At 47.0% G+C, this 16,374-nt stretch overlaps 1 protein-coding gene across 6 annotated transcripts in view; it reads right to left on the minus strand.

Annotated features, from left to right (window-relative positions):
• Window positions 1–16,374, minus strand: part of VOPP1 (VOPP1 WW domain binding protein) — a 93,965-nt gene that overhangs the window by 49,358 nt on the left and 28,233 nt on the right. The gene's annotated exons all lie outside the window — the stretch shown is intronic.

A 16,374-nucleotide genomic window follows, 5' to 3' on the forward strand; every position in this document is an offset into this window, starting at 1 on the left:
TAAAGAATGACAGAAGTAAATTATTACAAAGATTTCCCCCAATTTTTGGTTCTGAAAGACATTTCCCAGAGTCTTAACATTTCTAGACCTTTATATTTCAGAATACAGCTGACCCTCGAACAACGCGGAGGTTCAGGGCACCCACTGTCCACACAGTTGAAAATTCACGTAGAACTTTGGTCAGCCCTCCGTCCCCACAGATCGTGTAGTGCTGTCGTATTTACCACGGAAAACAATTCAGGTATAAGTGGATCCATGCAGTTCAAAGCTACGTTGTTCAAGGGTCCACTGTCTTCCAAAAGCCATATTCAAGTCGTTGATTCCCCAGTGGGCACCTATGTCTGCCAGACTCTGTGAGGCAGAACTGACCTGACGCATCCGCGGGGGCCCTGCCCTTGCTCCTTCCCAGGTAGGAGAAGGACGGAAGAGGGGGACAAGGAGGGACTTCCCTGTGCTTTCCAAGGAAGTTGATGCTGAACTTTCTGGAGGGGAGGGCAGGGCAGAGCAGGTGTGATGCCACCCTGGAGGCTCCAGTATCTCAAACACCTGACAAGTTAGAGGAAGCCAGTGGCACCAACTCCAAGCGAGAGCTCCAAGCAGAAACGCTCTGACCTAGCTGAGCAAGGCTCTTCTAAAACTACTCCACTCATGCCATCACTTTAAAAATACACAACTTCCTACCTCCATGATCCACATTCATCGGCCCCTACCAGCTGGAAAAGGCACAGTGAAAACAAAGCTTTCTTTGGGCGAGGCAGGGACGAACTGTCTTGTCCAGCCCCTACCCCCGCGGGTGTATGGTGATGCCCTCCTCCCTCAGTCTGCCTGACAGCTGTGGAAGTTCAGAAACAGACCCCAAATCTACTGCAGAATGCCAAGGGAGAGGTGAGTTCAAATGTTATGTGTTGGACTTCCCTGGTGGCACAGTGGTTAAGAATCCACCTGCCAATGCAGGGGACACAGGTTCGAGCCCTGGTCCGGGAAGATCCCACATGCCGCGGAGCAACTAAGCCCGTGCGCCACTACTACTGAGCCTGCGCTCTAGAGCCTGCGAGCCACAACTACTGAAGCCCGCACGCCTAGAGCCCGTGCTCGGCAACAAGAGAAGCCACGACAATGAGAAGCCCGGGCACCACAACAAAGAGTAGACCCCGCTCACCGCAACTAGAGAAAAGCCCACATGCAGCAACAAAGACCCGACGCAGCCAAATAAATTAATTAATTAAAAAAAAAAAGTTATGTGTTATGCTGGCTAAATCAGATGAGTTATGAAAAGAGCATGAAACACGGGATTTTTAAAAAAATATATGCTTTAAGACACTCAGAAGCACATTCAGGCAGCCTGGAGTGACCCACTTTTATTAATGGAAAATGGGTTTAATTTAGACTAGGTTAGCTCTTGTCCAGTTCAAGAAATGAAGTTCAGACAGCTGAAGAAATCAATTTATTTTGGCAAGGAAGAGCAATTTCAGGTGTCTGCCCTAAATTACAACTCATTTCACTAGAGTCTTCTACGATAAACTGAGAAACTGGGTCTTATTTCCAGGTGGCATTTCCAACCTCTCTTCTTCATTCTCCATCACCAGTAGAGACAGACACACTTTCTTGGAATGTGACACTCAAGTTCCACACACAGTCAAGAAACGGTGACCCTGATGCCAGTCCCAAAGCTCAGGACACCAGAGCCCAAGTCCAACACCCCTCCCTTCCTGCTGCCCTGGCCACCCCAAAAGGCGTCTCAATGGAGACTCGGGGCAATGGGTCCAGATTTTTTTTTTAAATCCACTCTCCCCGGCCCAAAGAGATGCCCTAAGTGCCATCACGGAGCTCCTACACAGGCCACCACTTTGCCAGGAGTAACCACGTGGAGGGAGCTGGGATTAACGCTCACACGAAACTTAGAAGAACACCCTCTCCTCCTGGTGGTCCTCCTGGGCCCTCAGATGCCAAGGTCACTAGTTCCACCCACTCTCACTCAGACCTCCCACAATCTCTTCCCAGCGTTTGCTGGGGTATCCAGTAACTCCACTGGTGCTTGTTGGTTACTCTAACTCAGTTCTTTGCTGATAACCTTTCACCATCTTTCACTAAGCCACTCAAATAAGACCAATTTTTAAAGTGTTAACCCCGTTTGTTCCTTTATTAAAGATTCTCTTAAGAAAATGTTGCGGCCATATGTCCTGAGACAGAAGAGAAAAATCCCTTTTAAACTGAGTTGCCTAGCAGTTAAGTTCTTGAAATTTGCTAATATCCAGGCAACTTCTTCACTACTTTTGGACGCTGGACTTTTATAACAGCTTTCCTGTAAGGAATGTCGATACTGTAGCAACACGTGTATCTGGTACTTCACAAAAGTTAACACATTATTATATCATTTTACAGCTGGATAATAGGAAGAACACAAGTCACATTTCACTAATCAACTGAAAAACACTGAATGAGGACTGGGAAGCTCTGATCCTTTCCATTGCTGAGCCTCTCCTCCAGTAAACGCTGGTTAACTGCACACCGGGGTCAAAGTCGGTTTGCACAGCATCCGAGAGGCCTCGTGTTAAAAATGGAGATTAGGTTCCACAGGCAGGAAGTGCAGAGGGAGATTCCTGCTGGAAGCCACCCAGGATGGAGAGCCGGTTCCTGCCAAGTGGAAGTCCACCAGCAGAGCCACAGTTATTAGCCTACCGATTCCAATTTCCAAATCAGCATAAACACCAGGATTCAGGGCGGAGCCAGACAGCTGGAACTTCGCAGATGTGGTCAAAATGGGAGTTTGTAAAGGATGAGTGAGGGGGTGCTTTCCAGAATACTCCCCAACAATGCTGGGCTGTCAGAGGCAACCCCATAGGCAGGCAGATGGCAGCATGGGGAAAAGCAGACAGAGGCACTGTGCCAGGTTCCACGGCACAGGGGCCAGGATGAATCCACCCCACAGAGGAAGGATGGATTAAAGCCTAGAAAACTGGGTTCCAATCCTGACTGCCCCTCACCAGCCATGTCACCAGTTAGTCTGGATCTCAGCTTCCTTACTTCTAAAACAGGACAGATCGGTGCTTTGTGTCCACCTAGAGGGGTGGGATAGGGAGCGTGGGAAGGAGACGCAAGAGGGAGGAGATACGGGGATATATGTTTATGTACAGCTGATTCACTTTGTTATACAGCAGAAACTAACACACCATTGTAAAGCAATTATACTCCAATAAAGATGTTATAAAAAAATAAAAAATAAATATAACAGGACAGACTCTCCTCCCTGCGGAATGTATAAGACGGCTTTATGAAGTAACAGAGACTGAATATATCTAAACGCCTGGCCAGACTGGGGTATACAGCTCACTAAATCCCACAGCCACTTAGCAACTCTATCCCGAAATGCGCACCCTGAAGTCAGCTTTCTCAATTCTCCAGAACAAATGACTTCCAAGGCTCATTTTTCCCGTGATCGTCTATCATTTAAGCAGAAGCCATGCTTCCGAACCTCTTGAGAGCAAAGATTCTAAATATGTAATACCTTACATTTTGGAAAACTCTGTGGTATGCAGTTTTCCAAAATCTCCCTAAAAACAATAAGCCCCTCTCCAAAAAGACTTTGAAAAGTAAATAAGGGGGGGAAAAAAATCAATTTCAGGGTTTTATGTCTACCCCTAAAAGTAGCTCTACGCATTCTGCAAAGATACTACCGTGATGTCTCAAAAACTGACCAGCTACTGAAACAGAAAACACACTTGTTAGGAGAGGTCAGGTCGGCTACTTTGTGTCACGGATTGGGCACCCACAATAGCCAGGATGCTCTACCAGGTTCCGGGCAAACGGGAGGCCTTCAAAGAGCTCATGATGTGTCTAGTGGAAGCACTAATAGTACAACCATCTCCTTCCTGAAGAGAGTGTAAAGAGTAGCAACATACAATTTATAAACTACTAACAAAGCAGAATCTATGGAATTGTGAGAGAACATCTACTGTCAGAAGCAATCCAAGTGAGGGAACCTAAGCTTTAAATTGGAAAGGCTTGTAAAACATCTGTACTCAGGAAAGAATCCCGGTGGTCTGTTATTGAAGGACTAGGATATCTATAAATGTAGTTAAGCCCTCCTAAGTATAGTTATCCATAGTTAGCCAAGATCTAAATAAGCCCCAAAGAACAAATCCTTGCTAATCCCAAATAATCATCCTCATATTGACATAAATTATTCTACATCTATCTCTACTGCCTATAGGAAGAACCAGGATGCCACTGTTTAATAAAATAGTACATCCTTTTTCTATTCCAAGTTCAAAGAATAGCTGTACCACAATTCTGATCAACTCTGAGAGAAGTGAATCCGCCTGTGACTTTGGGACACGTGGTAGTCAAGAGCAAAGTCGAAGGGATTCAAAGCACTGAGGATTTTATCTAAATCCTACCCCTCCTCCTTCTGTTCAGTGGCGGTTTAGGTGGGATCTTTAAATGAATAGCAAACTGGCAAACGAGGGCTTCAGTAACAGAACTAATCCCACTCACACCTGGAAAGTAAGGATCCTTATTTTACTTATTGTGGTAATAACTTTAGCCAGTCTGTCCCGGGGCCAATAAGCCTACAATTTGCTGTGAAATGGTGGGAAGGCCCCAGGATCAATCACGACTCTCTCTGTGCTGTGCTGGGACAAGGTGCTGCTTTCACATTCGTCAAAAGCTGAACTCAGATGCGCCTTGAGATCCGGCTGCGTTCAGTTCAGCCCAGCTGGCATGGGCTCCACACTCTGCAGTCTGAAAGAGGGAGCCTCCCGGACGCTGGCGGGTTTTGTGCTCAGGACCAGGGACAGAGGCACGAGGCATGGAGAGGCCTTGAAGTCTGATCAAGAATTTATGGAGGGCTTCCCTGGTGGCGCAGTGGTTGAGAGTCTGCCTGCCAATGCAGGGGACACGGGTTCGAGCCCTGGTCTGGGAAGATCCCACATGCTGCGGAGCAACTGGGCCCGTGAGCCACAACTACCGAGCCTGCGTGTCTGGAGCCTGTGCTCCGCAACAAGAGAGGCCGCGATAGTGAGAGGCCCACGCACTGCAATGAAGAGTGGCCCCCGCTTGCCGTAACTAGAGAAAGCCCTCGCACAGAAACGAAGACCCAACACAGCCATTAATTAATTAATTAATTAATTTTTAAAAAAACCAATAACGAGTAATAAAACCATGCAAAAAAAAAAAAAGAATTTATGGAGGGAGTGACAGTTAATTATCTCAAGGTCACTGAATTTCAAATAATAAATAGGAATGATCATGCTTTAAATTCCTGTATTGGAATTTTAATCAATTCCCTAAGTGTTTATTACTTAATCCTTGGGCTTCTGGACATTCATTTTTTTCAGGAACACATTTCCAAGGAACCTTGGTTTTTTTGTGTTTGTTTTTTTTGTGTTGTTGTTGTTGTTTTTAGAAATAAGAGTATGAGGTTGCTCATAAACATCATTTATTAAAGGGAAAAAAGCAGAGAAACTCAAGAAAACAGAAATAAAAAATCTTCCAGTATCTTACAGAAGAAACCACATCAGGAATTCATATGTGGCCAGCAAATAACCAACAGAGATGTAGCACTATCTACTAATATCCTGAAGATTCTAGGGCCATGGAGACTATAAGACATAAGTAGTCCCAGCTGCATATCCCTGGGAAAATTCTGTGAACTCTCATAACTTACTCTAAATAAAGTCTCTTTGCTTTATCTGCTTTGGTTTTTCATAAAAGAATGATAGGAGAGCAGATTTCCTCAAGTTCAATTAGATCACCAAAATTAAAAGGAAAATAGAGGGAAGTATTCAAATAGAATAAGATTAATGCCCTTAAACAATAAAGAGCTTATATAATTCAATAAGAAAAGATAAAAATCCCAATAGGAAAAAAATAAGAGTAATAGAAATGAGAATTCTTCAAAGAAGAAACACAAAAGGTCAATAAACCTATTTCAAAAGATGTCGTTCATCAGTAATCAAATAAATGTAAATTATAATAGTATGGATTTATATATCAAATTAATTAATGAAAAAGAAAAAGACCTAGTATCTACAGTTGATGAGGGCATGAAGGAAAATACATATTACATAATACTGTTGGGAGTATAAATGTAATGTCTCAGGAGGACAATTTTTCAATATATGTCAAAAAACCTTTGAAATGTACATAACTTAAACAGGGTTATTAACATTTATCCCAAGGAAATAATATCAACAATTGTGAAAAAATGTTATTAATAAAAATTGGAAATAACCAAAATTTTCAGAATATGGGTTTGGCTAACAATATTATAACACATCCAAAAGACATTGTAGAGAAGCATACAATAGCACGGGAATAGTTTGCTAAGAAAAATAAAGTCAGTAAAATAGTATATCTAAGATAGTATATTTTTGTTATAAATCATAGGAGAGAGAAAATAATATGAAAAGATACATTTCAAAATACTGGTGATAAATGTCACTTTAAAAAGCAGATCATTTGCAGTCCAATAAAGAATATGAGAGTGGATATAAAGAGATATTGAAATTGAGGAAATATAATTGGTTGACAAAAGTGAACATTATCCAACTGGGAATTAAATAAAAAGTAACAGATAAACAAAGTTTGTGAAAAAGAATAAACAAGGCTAGAGGGGGTTACTGAAAAAATACTCACGTAGTCAGTAATTAAAATCGTATTTATAAAAATTTTAACATCATGGAAAATGCTCATTTTATGCAGTCAGTCTTAAACACGTTACATATACTTGATTTTAACAATGTAAAAATAAATATTAATGTATATTCATAGGAAAAAGAATGGGGCTATATATAAGCTTAACTTTATAGTGTTATTTTTGGACAGTGTGATTTCTTTGGGGTTACTTTACAAATGTCTCTCTGTTGAGTCTTAAGTTCCTCTAACAATAATCAGAAGCTGTTGTGGTAACAGCGGGCACATAACCCTAAATTAGTGCAAAAGACAGGATCCCCTGAGGCACTCAAAACAGGCATGCAGGAGCTCCTGTTCACCTGAACACAAGAGTTCTGAAAACCACGTAATTTTTTTAACATAATTAAAAATAGAAAGCGCAATTTATGAGACTGTCACGTCATCCAAGTTCTAGCTCAACATGAGGTTTAATTTATATACCACTGTGTCGGAAAACCCACACTCCTCCTGTGCTTCTCTCACACACGATGACCACACTCACAACTCGTCTGACGCCCGATGTGCGTGGGCTTCCCCCTCACCAAGCAATGCTCCGACACCAGCCGGGGGTCCTACAATTCAACTCCATGTGACACTACCTGGAGACAGCGTCAGAGCCCACAGGTTAAGGGCTCAGTCCCCCAAGACTGCCCTACTCCCCTCCCCTCTCAGATGCCAATCACAAGTCCAGGTTGTCACCTGTGCTTCTGACCAACCAGCTGTAGATTGGAGGTTCCCACGACCCCCTCCTTGGGTTCCGTTAGTTTGCTAGAGCAGCTCACAGAACTCATGGAAACATTTTACTCACTAGATCACTGGTGTATTGTAAAGGGATATAACTCAGGAGCAGCCAGATGCAAGCAACGCATAGGGCAAGGTATGGGGGAAGGGAAGGGCACAGTTTCCATGTTCTCTGTGCACCGCTCTTCCCGAATCTCCACGTGCTCACCCTGGAAGCCTGTGAACCCCATCCTTTTGGGTTTTTATGGAGGCTTCACTACACAGGCATGATGAAATCATTGGCCATTGGTAAACAGATTCAATCTCCCGCTCTTGTCCCTTCCCCTGGAGATCTGGGGGTGGACTGAAAGTTCCAATACCCTAATCACATGGCTGGTTCCCCTGGAAGCAGCCCCCACCCTTAGACTACCTACGGGCTTTCCAAAAGTCACTCCCTTAACCTAAAAACAGACACCTTTACAGGGATATATATTTCTCGCTATAAGTCACAAAACCACAGCCATAAAAGTCACTCATTTTCTTTCTTTTGTTTTTTTTTGGGGGGGCCTGAGCTGCACAGCTTGTGGGATCTTAGTTCCCTGCCCAGGGATTGAACCCAGACCCTCGGCAGTGAAAGCATGGAGTCCTAACCACTGGACCGCCAGGGAATTCCTAAAGGTCACCCATTTTCAGTGCACAGTTTGCTGAGTTTTAGAAGTTCACGCAGCTGTGCATTCAACACCACAATCAAGTTTTAGAACATTTCCATCCCCCGCAAAAGTTCTCTCATTTCCTTCTGCAGTCAAGCCCAGCTCCTACTGCAGCCCAGGCAACACTAACCAATTCTCTATCTCTATAGCTCTGCCTTTTCCAAAAGGTTCAAGTAAATAAGAATCACACAACTTATAGTCTTTTACGTCTGCATATGTCCATCAATGTTGCATTTATCAGCAGTTCACTCCTTTTCAGTGCTAAATAGTATTCTATTGAATGGATACACCACGATTTGTTTATCCCTTCATTTGGGTTGTTTCCTCGTTTTGGCTACTATGAATAAGGCTGCTACGAACATTTACATGCAGGTCTTTGTGTGGACATGTGTCTTCATTTCTTGGGTAGATACCTAGGAGTGGAATTGTTGGGTCATGTGGCAACTCTACATTTAACTTTTTGAGGAACCTCCTGTTTTCCAAGCAGCTGCACTATTTTACATTCCCACCAGCAATGTATGAGTTTCCAGTTTCTCTGGTATCATCCGGTATTGTACTGGTATCCCACTGTGGTTTTAACTGGCATTTCCCTAATAATGAGGTAGAGCATCTTTTCACACCAGCTCAATTGTAAGGTAAAAATAGCAGCCGCCATTTATGGAGAACCTATTATTCTCCAGGGGCTTTTCATATGAAATCTCATTCAACAGCGTAACAACCCTGGGAATTAAGTAGCTTATGTACTTACAGATGAGTAAACTAAGTATCAGAGAGGTGAATTAACTTGGCCAAGGTAACACAAGAAGCAAGCAGAAAGCTGGGTTTGAATGAGGTCGGTTGGTTTCTAACGTCTGTGCGCTTTCTCTGGCAGTGTACAGACGTTGCCGTTTCCTGTGCCACAATAATCCATAATCTCATTCTTTGGGATGTCGGACACATCTCTCACAAGGAGTCAGAATGAGATTTATTTTAGGCATCATTTCACTGTCTAGAAGAAAACTAAAATGACAATTGAAACCACATGGAAGAGCCCACCTCCATCTCCTTTCACGGGTTATGAGGAATTATACTTCAGCTATCTCAACTACCACTTACTGCATCTCTGAGAGCAAAATCAAAACAAAGGTGCTCAGAATGGCTGACCTGCCATGAACAACCACAAACCAAGGTGCCCCAAAGCCCGTCTTACAGGCAAACCACAAAACCACCCCTCGTGCCCTTAGAAGAGAGTTCTTAGCTACTATAAATACTCAGAGGTGCAACTTTGGGGCACAAAACAACATGAAATGAATGCATGGGCTGCAGCCAAAAGGGTTTATGTGACAAATTTTCCAAATGCCCCAAAACATAATTCATTCAGAAACTGACGACTAGGAGATTTAATTAGAATGATCTGAAAGCAGTGATAACAGATGGAAACAGCAGTGCTACTGTTATTTGCTGGCAACAAACGAATATAATCAACCTTGGTTATGGGCTCAATTCCAACAAAAGCACTAAAGAAAGACCAGACTCTCCCTAAGGGCCTAATCCAGGAAAGGCACCCCTTTCAATGGCACTGCCCAGAGCTCAAGAGCTGCAAGGCCAACAGAGCAGCTCTGCAACCGCGGGGCCGGGGGGCAGGGGACACGCTGCTTTAATGACCTCATGGGCAGTGAGTGAGAATGTGAGAAAGGTCTGCTGTTTCCAACCACATCACACAGTCCCCCCAAATGGGATAACAGATATATACTGGGCCTAAGTCCTTACCAGCAGACCCAAAACTTAACCACCAGACAGAGGAGAAAATAGCAACTTCTCAACTTGTGTGGAGAGGAATTCCTAGAAAGATTAGTAACCGCAGCAGCTTTGAGAGCAAAAACGCCAAAAAGAGTAGGTAAGGATTGATTCCCTAACTTAGGTTGTGTACTGCCCTCCCTATTCGATTTATATTTTGGAAGGAACGTGTGTCGGATTGTGTGATGACAGACTGGTTTCTAGAAGTCTGCCTTCTAACTGTAAGGAGGACAAGAGAGTGAAAAGAGCTGAGATTTGACGCGGCTCCCCACGGTCAGAGGCGATGTGACCCACCCCTCACCCTGGGGCGGGAACCCGCGGCCCTTTGCTTGTGCCCCGCAAGTCCCGTCCTGTGCCCTGTTCTTCCTGCGGCTTCGACTTACCAGGTGCATCCCCATGCCGACCCCATGGCAGCTGCCACTCCTCCTTCAGGTCTCAACTTAAACGTGAAGTTCCTCCTAGATCTGAATCTACCCAGGAGGACTCTGCTGAACTGACCGCCCCAGTGCCGTCTGAGCCCCATGCGGGCAGCTCCTGGACTCTCCTCTCTCCAGGAAATGCACAACGAGTGCAGTGCTTGGCGTTACCCGCTGTCACCACCCAAACAGGAGGGCAGGGACACGTCGGCATGACCTCACACTTGGCCCCTGCAGGCATACGGTGCATAACATATGAGTTTAAAAAGTGAAAGGAAATATGCCCTGAAACAGTCCAGGGCACGTAGTCTGAACGACCTGCTTGCCCACATCTGACAGCGGCTACACTCAACTGATCTCATGGGGACATCACCCTCTTGATGCTCTGTTTTGGGTGCCGCCTCACCTTTTCTCCTACTGAGGGGGTGGGCTGGGGTGGGCTGGGGGAAAACACCCACAGGGAGAAGGACAGCAGAACTCAGGTCAAAAAGGAAAGCAATTCTTTTAAGCATCGTAGACAGCCATGGCTTTCCGCCCAATGCAGCACATTTCAGGAAGAATGTCAGCAAACTTTTTATAGCTCTGTCTCCTAGCTCTGTCAGCTATCAGTTCTAATAGCTGTCACTGTGTCCTGCTTTTTAAAATCTGTGACGGAGATTGTTTTGTATGGCTTTTTTTTTTTTTTTTTTTTCCTTAAGGGAACGGGGGATGGAGAGAGAAGAGGAAGACCATCTGGTGGTAAAAAAGCAAATGCAAGCAGATGACAAATTCCACTGGTGGACTCAGCTTCAATTCTCATGCAATTTTCTCCTCTGCAGTCCTGGCAAGGACAAGGTCCTGCAACGGTCGCCTGCAGCACGTGCCGATCCTACCCCCGGGGCGGGCAGCTGTTTGGGAGGCTGGGGCTGCCCACAGCCTCACGCTGCATCTCTGCCTCCGTCTGTCATTCAGAGTCCGGGTTCAGGATTGCCCCCAACTGGCTTTCTGCTCCTGAGTTTGCTGTGCAGTTTCCCCAAGTCTGCCCTCAAGTCCCCCACGTCTCTCCAGTGCGGCCCTCTTGCGGGTGTCCGGAGCACAACACAGGCCAGAATACAACGCTGTGCAGGGTTCTCTCCTGAGCCGGGGACCTTTCTCCACCTGCCGCCTGGCACCCTGACCCCGTGCCTGCTGGGACCTCACGCTAGCAGCCCAGCAGAGAGTCTCCACCGCCTCTAGCCCCTCGGGCTCCTAGCTGGGAACAGCAGCACCGCCCAAGACAGCACTCCAGCCCGCCAGGGCCAGCTCCTCCGCACCCACCTGGTCAGCGAGCCTGGTCTGGGGCCGGGAGATGAAGAGCGAGCGTGTGTGAGCTTGCCCGTGGTACAGGAGGGGATGAGGAAGACGAGGAGAGGCAGGTGGAGACCAGGGGGAAAGGAGAGCGGGGGCCCCAGGCTGGGCAGGCCCGGGGCCGCTCCTGCATCCTCAGCAGCCCGCATGACCTCCTGCACCCCGGGAGGCCAGGCTCGGGGCGCTGCGGGCACTGCACCTGCCTCCCTCCCTTCTCACGAGACTTTACAAGGCTCAGGTGGCTACCCAGGGCTCCGCAGAGGACGAACCAGAGGGAAGGAGAGCAAGCCCACCAACTCCCCGCTTGCGGTTCCCCGGTGAACCCCATTCACTGCACGTTTCTTTTGTTTCTTTTTTCCCGGAGGTCACAAAACCCTTCCTTCTGAATATAATTTGATCCCGGACAGGGCTGCATATATATCCTAGACAGAACAAGCAAAAGTGGTGGGGCTCAGAGAGTCTGGCCTGTACCGGTTTCCCCAGAAACCCTGAAAATGCCTCACTGACAGATTAAACTCCAGACAAGCAGGGAAGGTCCTGGCCACGGCCCCCAGCCCGCTAGACCTCCAATCTCTGCCACTCCACAGCCACCTTCCATCCCCTGCCATCCACCTGCCTCTAGATGGCAAGCTCCTGAGGGCAAGTCTAGATCTTCTTTATCTCCACCTGCAATGCTCTCCCCTGCAGTTCCCATGGTTTTGGGGCCAGGCTCAGCGTCGCGTGGATGAAAATTTCCTGAACTTTCAGAAAAGGAGATGTTAGTTTTCTCCTTGGGGCTCTAAATTTTACTAAAATCATTAGCACAAAAAGTTTCAATTGCATTATCTTACCTGGTCCTAAAAGTGTTGTATGAATGGGCAGGCTGCTGAGGCTGGAGGCGTGATTAGCGTGGGGTGGGCCGTCCATGCTGTGATCGGGGGGGACTGTCCCTCTTACATCAGGGAGCGCGTGGCGCCCACCCGGCAGCCGGTATGAGGCTGCCTCCAAGTGCCTGTGTGCTTTCCGTGTGAGGCCCACTCTTTCACACCCCTGCCCACCCACTGCTGGGGTGCTCTCCTCCCGCAGACCAGGTGCCTCGGGAGTTTAGGGGTCCTGTCACATCCGCCCTGTGACCGCCAGTGTCTGGCCCAGGGCAGGGGTTCAGGAAACGCTTTTGTGGAAATGCTCACGTATCCTCCTCCTCCTCCTCTGCCTGCTCAAAAGTTTTAATTTGATTTGACTAAACGCACCGCAGTTTGGACCCCGGCCCTGCTCACTTCCCAGTTAACACCGAGGCAACGACCCTCAGCGCAGCGAGGGCAGACAACTTCAAATCCCAACGTGCCGTGAGGGCTGCTGAGGGAACAAAGAGGGACGAGATCCCGGCGCGTCTCCTAAAGAAGGGCGTGAGTGATGGGAAAGCACGTGACATGGGCAGGACTGAAGAGTAAGACTGACGTGAAAACAAAACGCCGTTAGTGGAGGACACTGGCCGGGGTGCTGGGGAGAGTGACGCCAGGGCAGCAGTTCTGACGACTGTCGGGCAGGGCGTCAGCAGCAGGAAAGGCACGCTTCCCCCCAACCCCCATCCCAGGTCAAGGCAGGCACACCGCGCTGCTCCCCGCAAGACGGGAAATGCACTCGAACTCCCCAGAACTCGCACAGAAAGTGAACAGAATAGGATTCATACAGTGTGAAATCCACAGCTCTTGCAGCAGAACTGGGGACGGAGGCAGGAGAACTCGGGGCAGAACTGGATTTAAAGTTGTGTCTAAGAAGTGTGGAGGGTTTAATAGAAACTCCAAGTAGTCAGAAACTTGTGGAGGGAGGGGACTGGCCATTTTCTGACAGCCGACCGAATGTCAATGGTGAGTCAAAGACCTTTCAACCTAACCCTGTCTAATTCCCTGACTGGGAAGGGCTGTCAGGACCCTCTTCCGGAGCCAGCTGGACCCGTGGGGAGAAAGCCTGCTCCCCCACAGGCAATCTGTGTGCCCTGAGCACCCACAGTGCTCAGCAGAGCCGTCAAAGACGAGCCACTCACCTCTCTCAAGCCTCTCTAAGGCGAGGCAGCTAGCTCAGCTCGCACATCATTCCTGAGGATGCTTTCACTATGCGAAAATCGAGGGACTTCCCTGGTGGTCCAGTGGCTAAGACTCGGCGCTCCCAATGCAGCGGGCCTGGGTTCGATCCCTGGTCGGGGAACTAGATCCCACACGATGCAACTAAGAGTTAGTTAGCATGCCGCAACTAAAGATCCCACGTGCCGCAACTAAAGATCCCACGTGCCGCAACTAAAGATACCACGTGCGGGAACGAAGGTCCCGCGTGCCGCAACTAAGACCCGGTACAGCCAAATAAATAAATAAATAAATATTTAAAAAGAAAGAAACTCGACATGAACCAAACCCAGCAGGGAAGAGCGATCAGGCCATCCGCTTTTGAGCAAGTAGAGGCATACTGTAAGTCAGACAAAGTAACCTCGCGTTCGAGTTTTGGGGAAGATAAGGTACAACATCCGAACAACACTCTTCTTTCTGAGAAGAGACGCCCAAACTTTGCACCAGGCTTCAGCAAACTCAACCATCAGCCCTACGACCACCTGAATGGATAAGGATATCCTGTGTTCAGTTCAGCATCACGCTGGGTGCCAGGAAAGACACAGAGTAAAGAAGCACGGTCAGTGGCTGGCCCACAGTCACCTGCCATCGACAGGCCACACGAACGAAACCAATTACAGATCGACCATAAATAAAACACTGACTCCACTCATATCCTCATCCGTTAAATGCAGATAATAACATCTCCCTCGCTGAGGGTATTATAAAGACTCTATGAGCTAATATGTGTAAAAGCATGAAAATGGGACTGCCACCCTTTCCCTGGCCATCAAGAAACAACCACCTTCCTGTATCTTCCAGGTCTTCTCCAACTGCTCCAAACCATTTAACGAAACTCCAGCTCCCAAACTATCCACAAAAGTCCATCCTCCCAAAACCCACTTAGCAAGTGCTAGTAAGTGCTGACTGCCACGCCAGGTACTGGGGGTGGGGGGACAGGGGTTAGATGGACCAGGGCCATCTCCTGTCTACACCCTTCGTTTCTTTTGCTAGCTCTTCACAAGCCAACGAGGAGGTCGAGAGCTCTGCCTGGAAAACTGCAGGTCCGAGCAGGGAGGCTCGCACAACCAGACGCAATCGCCCAACCCCTGTCCGGCTCAGTCAGGCCAAGCTACCCCCTGCCACGTCCCCACACGTCCGGACCCTGGGCTTCAAGACACCTGTCCTCACCAGCTGACATGGCAGAGAGCTTTTACCGCTGATCCACTCTGCAGACTGTATCTCCATCTAACTGTGAAAGTGCTTCTAGAAGAGGAAACGTTGCGAAGTCTACTCCTGTAGGCCAGAGAGAGTAGGCGCTGCTCACCAATTCTGCCCCCGTGCTCTCCGCACTCGGGACAGCTAGCTGTGTCCTGCTTGGGCCTGTGTTCTCTAACCAAGCTACTTCCTCCAGCCTGTCTGCAAATCTAGGCAAAGATTGAGCCAAGGGTCCTTCCAGCCTCCAAAGTATTACAAAGACGCAAAGTGTTAAGTTCAGCACCCCAAAACAGACAATATGTTTGGGTCCTTTTCTAACTTAATGCTCCAGTATCTTCTCAAAAACAAAATCTGGGGGCTTCCCTGGTGGCGCAGTGGCTAAGAATCCGCCTGCCAATGCAGGCGACCCGGGTTCAAGCCCTGGTCCAGGAAGATCCCACATGCCACGGAGCAACTAAGCCCGTGTGCCACAACTGCTGAGCCTGCGCCCTAGAGCCTGTGCTCTGCAACAAGAGAAGCCACTGCAATGAGAAGCCTGTGCACCGCAACAATGAGTAGCCCCTGCTCGCTGCGACTAGAGAAAGCCCTCGCACAGCAATGAAGACCCAATGCAGCCAAAAATAAATAAATAAAATAAATAAATTAAAAAAAAAAAAAACAAAATCTGAATACAAGTCTCTCCTACCAGGCCGCACCCAAACCACATACAACAAATCAGCCTACGATCCAAAGCCTCATGATTCCACGGCCCAGCTGAGAATCACTGTAAACCAGGACCTTTCATGGTTTAAGGGCAAACATAATAATCCATTAATGTAAACTTGCAGAAGAGCAAAAGATAGACACTTGCCCAAGAGTTTCATGGGGCACTGTGTGTAATAACAAAAAGCTAGAAACTACCTAAATGTCCATCAAAAGAGAGCAGATTAAGAGAGTCGTGATCATTCATATAAAGGAACACTCTGCAGTTCTAAGGGGAATGTAGTAGGTCTGTGCATGCCAACATGGAAACAGTTCCAAGCAATATCTCTTATGAAAAAAGAAGAAACAAGATGCAGAACACTGTGTATAATATGATCCCATCTGTGTGCTTTTAACAAGGTATCTAGTATATACATTTTTTAAAAATTCAGAGGGCAGCAAAAGAAACTTAACAGCAGCTACCTCTGCAGAGACTCTAGAGTTGGGGAGGAACTGGGGAGGGAGAGAGGCCCTCATGTTCCTTTCATACCCCTTTTTAACCATATACGTGCATTCATTTTGTTTTAAAAAAAACCCATCAAATCAATTATCTATGAAACTATGGAACAGGATCAACATAGATGAAATCCCCAGATAATTTAAGAATGCCATTTCAGTTCATATCCACCACTTTTTAAAAAGCTCCAAACTGAATTCAATTTTTCCCTATTCATCTCTCTCTGCCCGTCCTTAAAACTAATGAGCCATGAAACGGCC

Source organism: Balaenoptera borealis (genome assembly GCF_965194805.1).
Source record: "Balaenoptera borealis genome assembly, chromosome: 7".
NCBI classification, from domain to species: domain Eukaryota; kingdom Metazoa; phylum Chordata; class Mammalia; order Artiodactyla; family Balaenopteridae; genus Balaenoptera; species Balaenoptera borealis.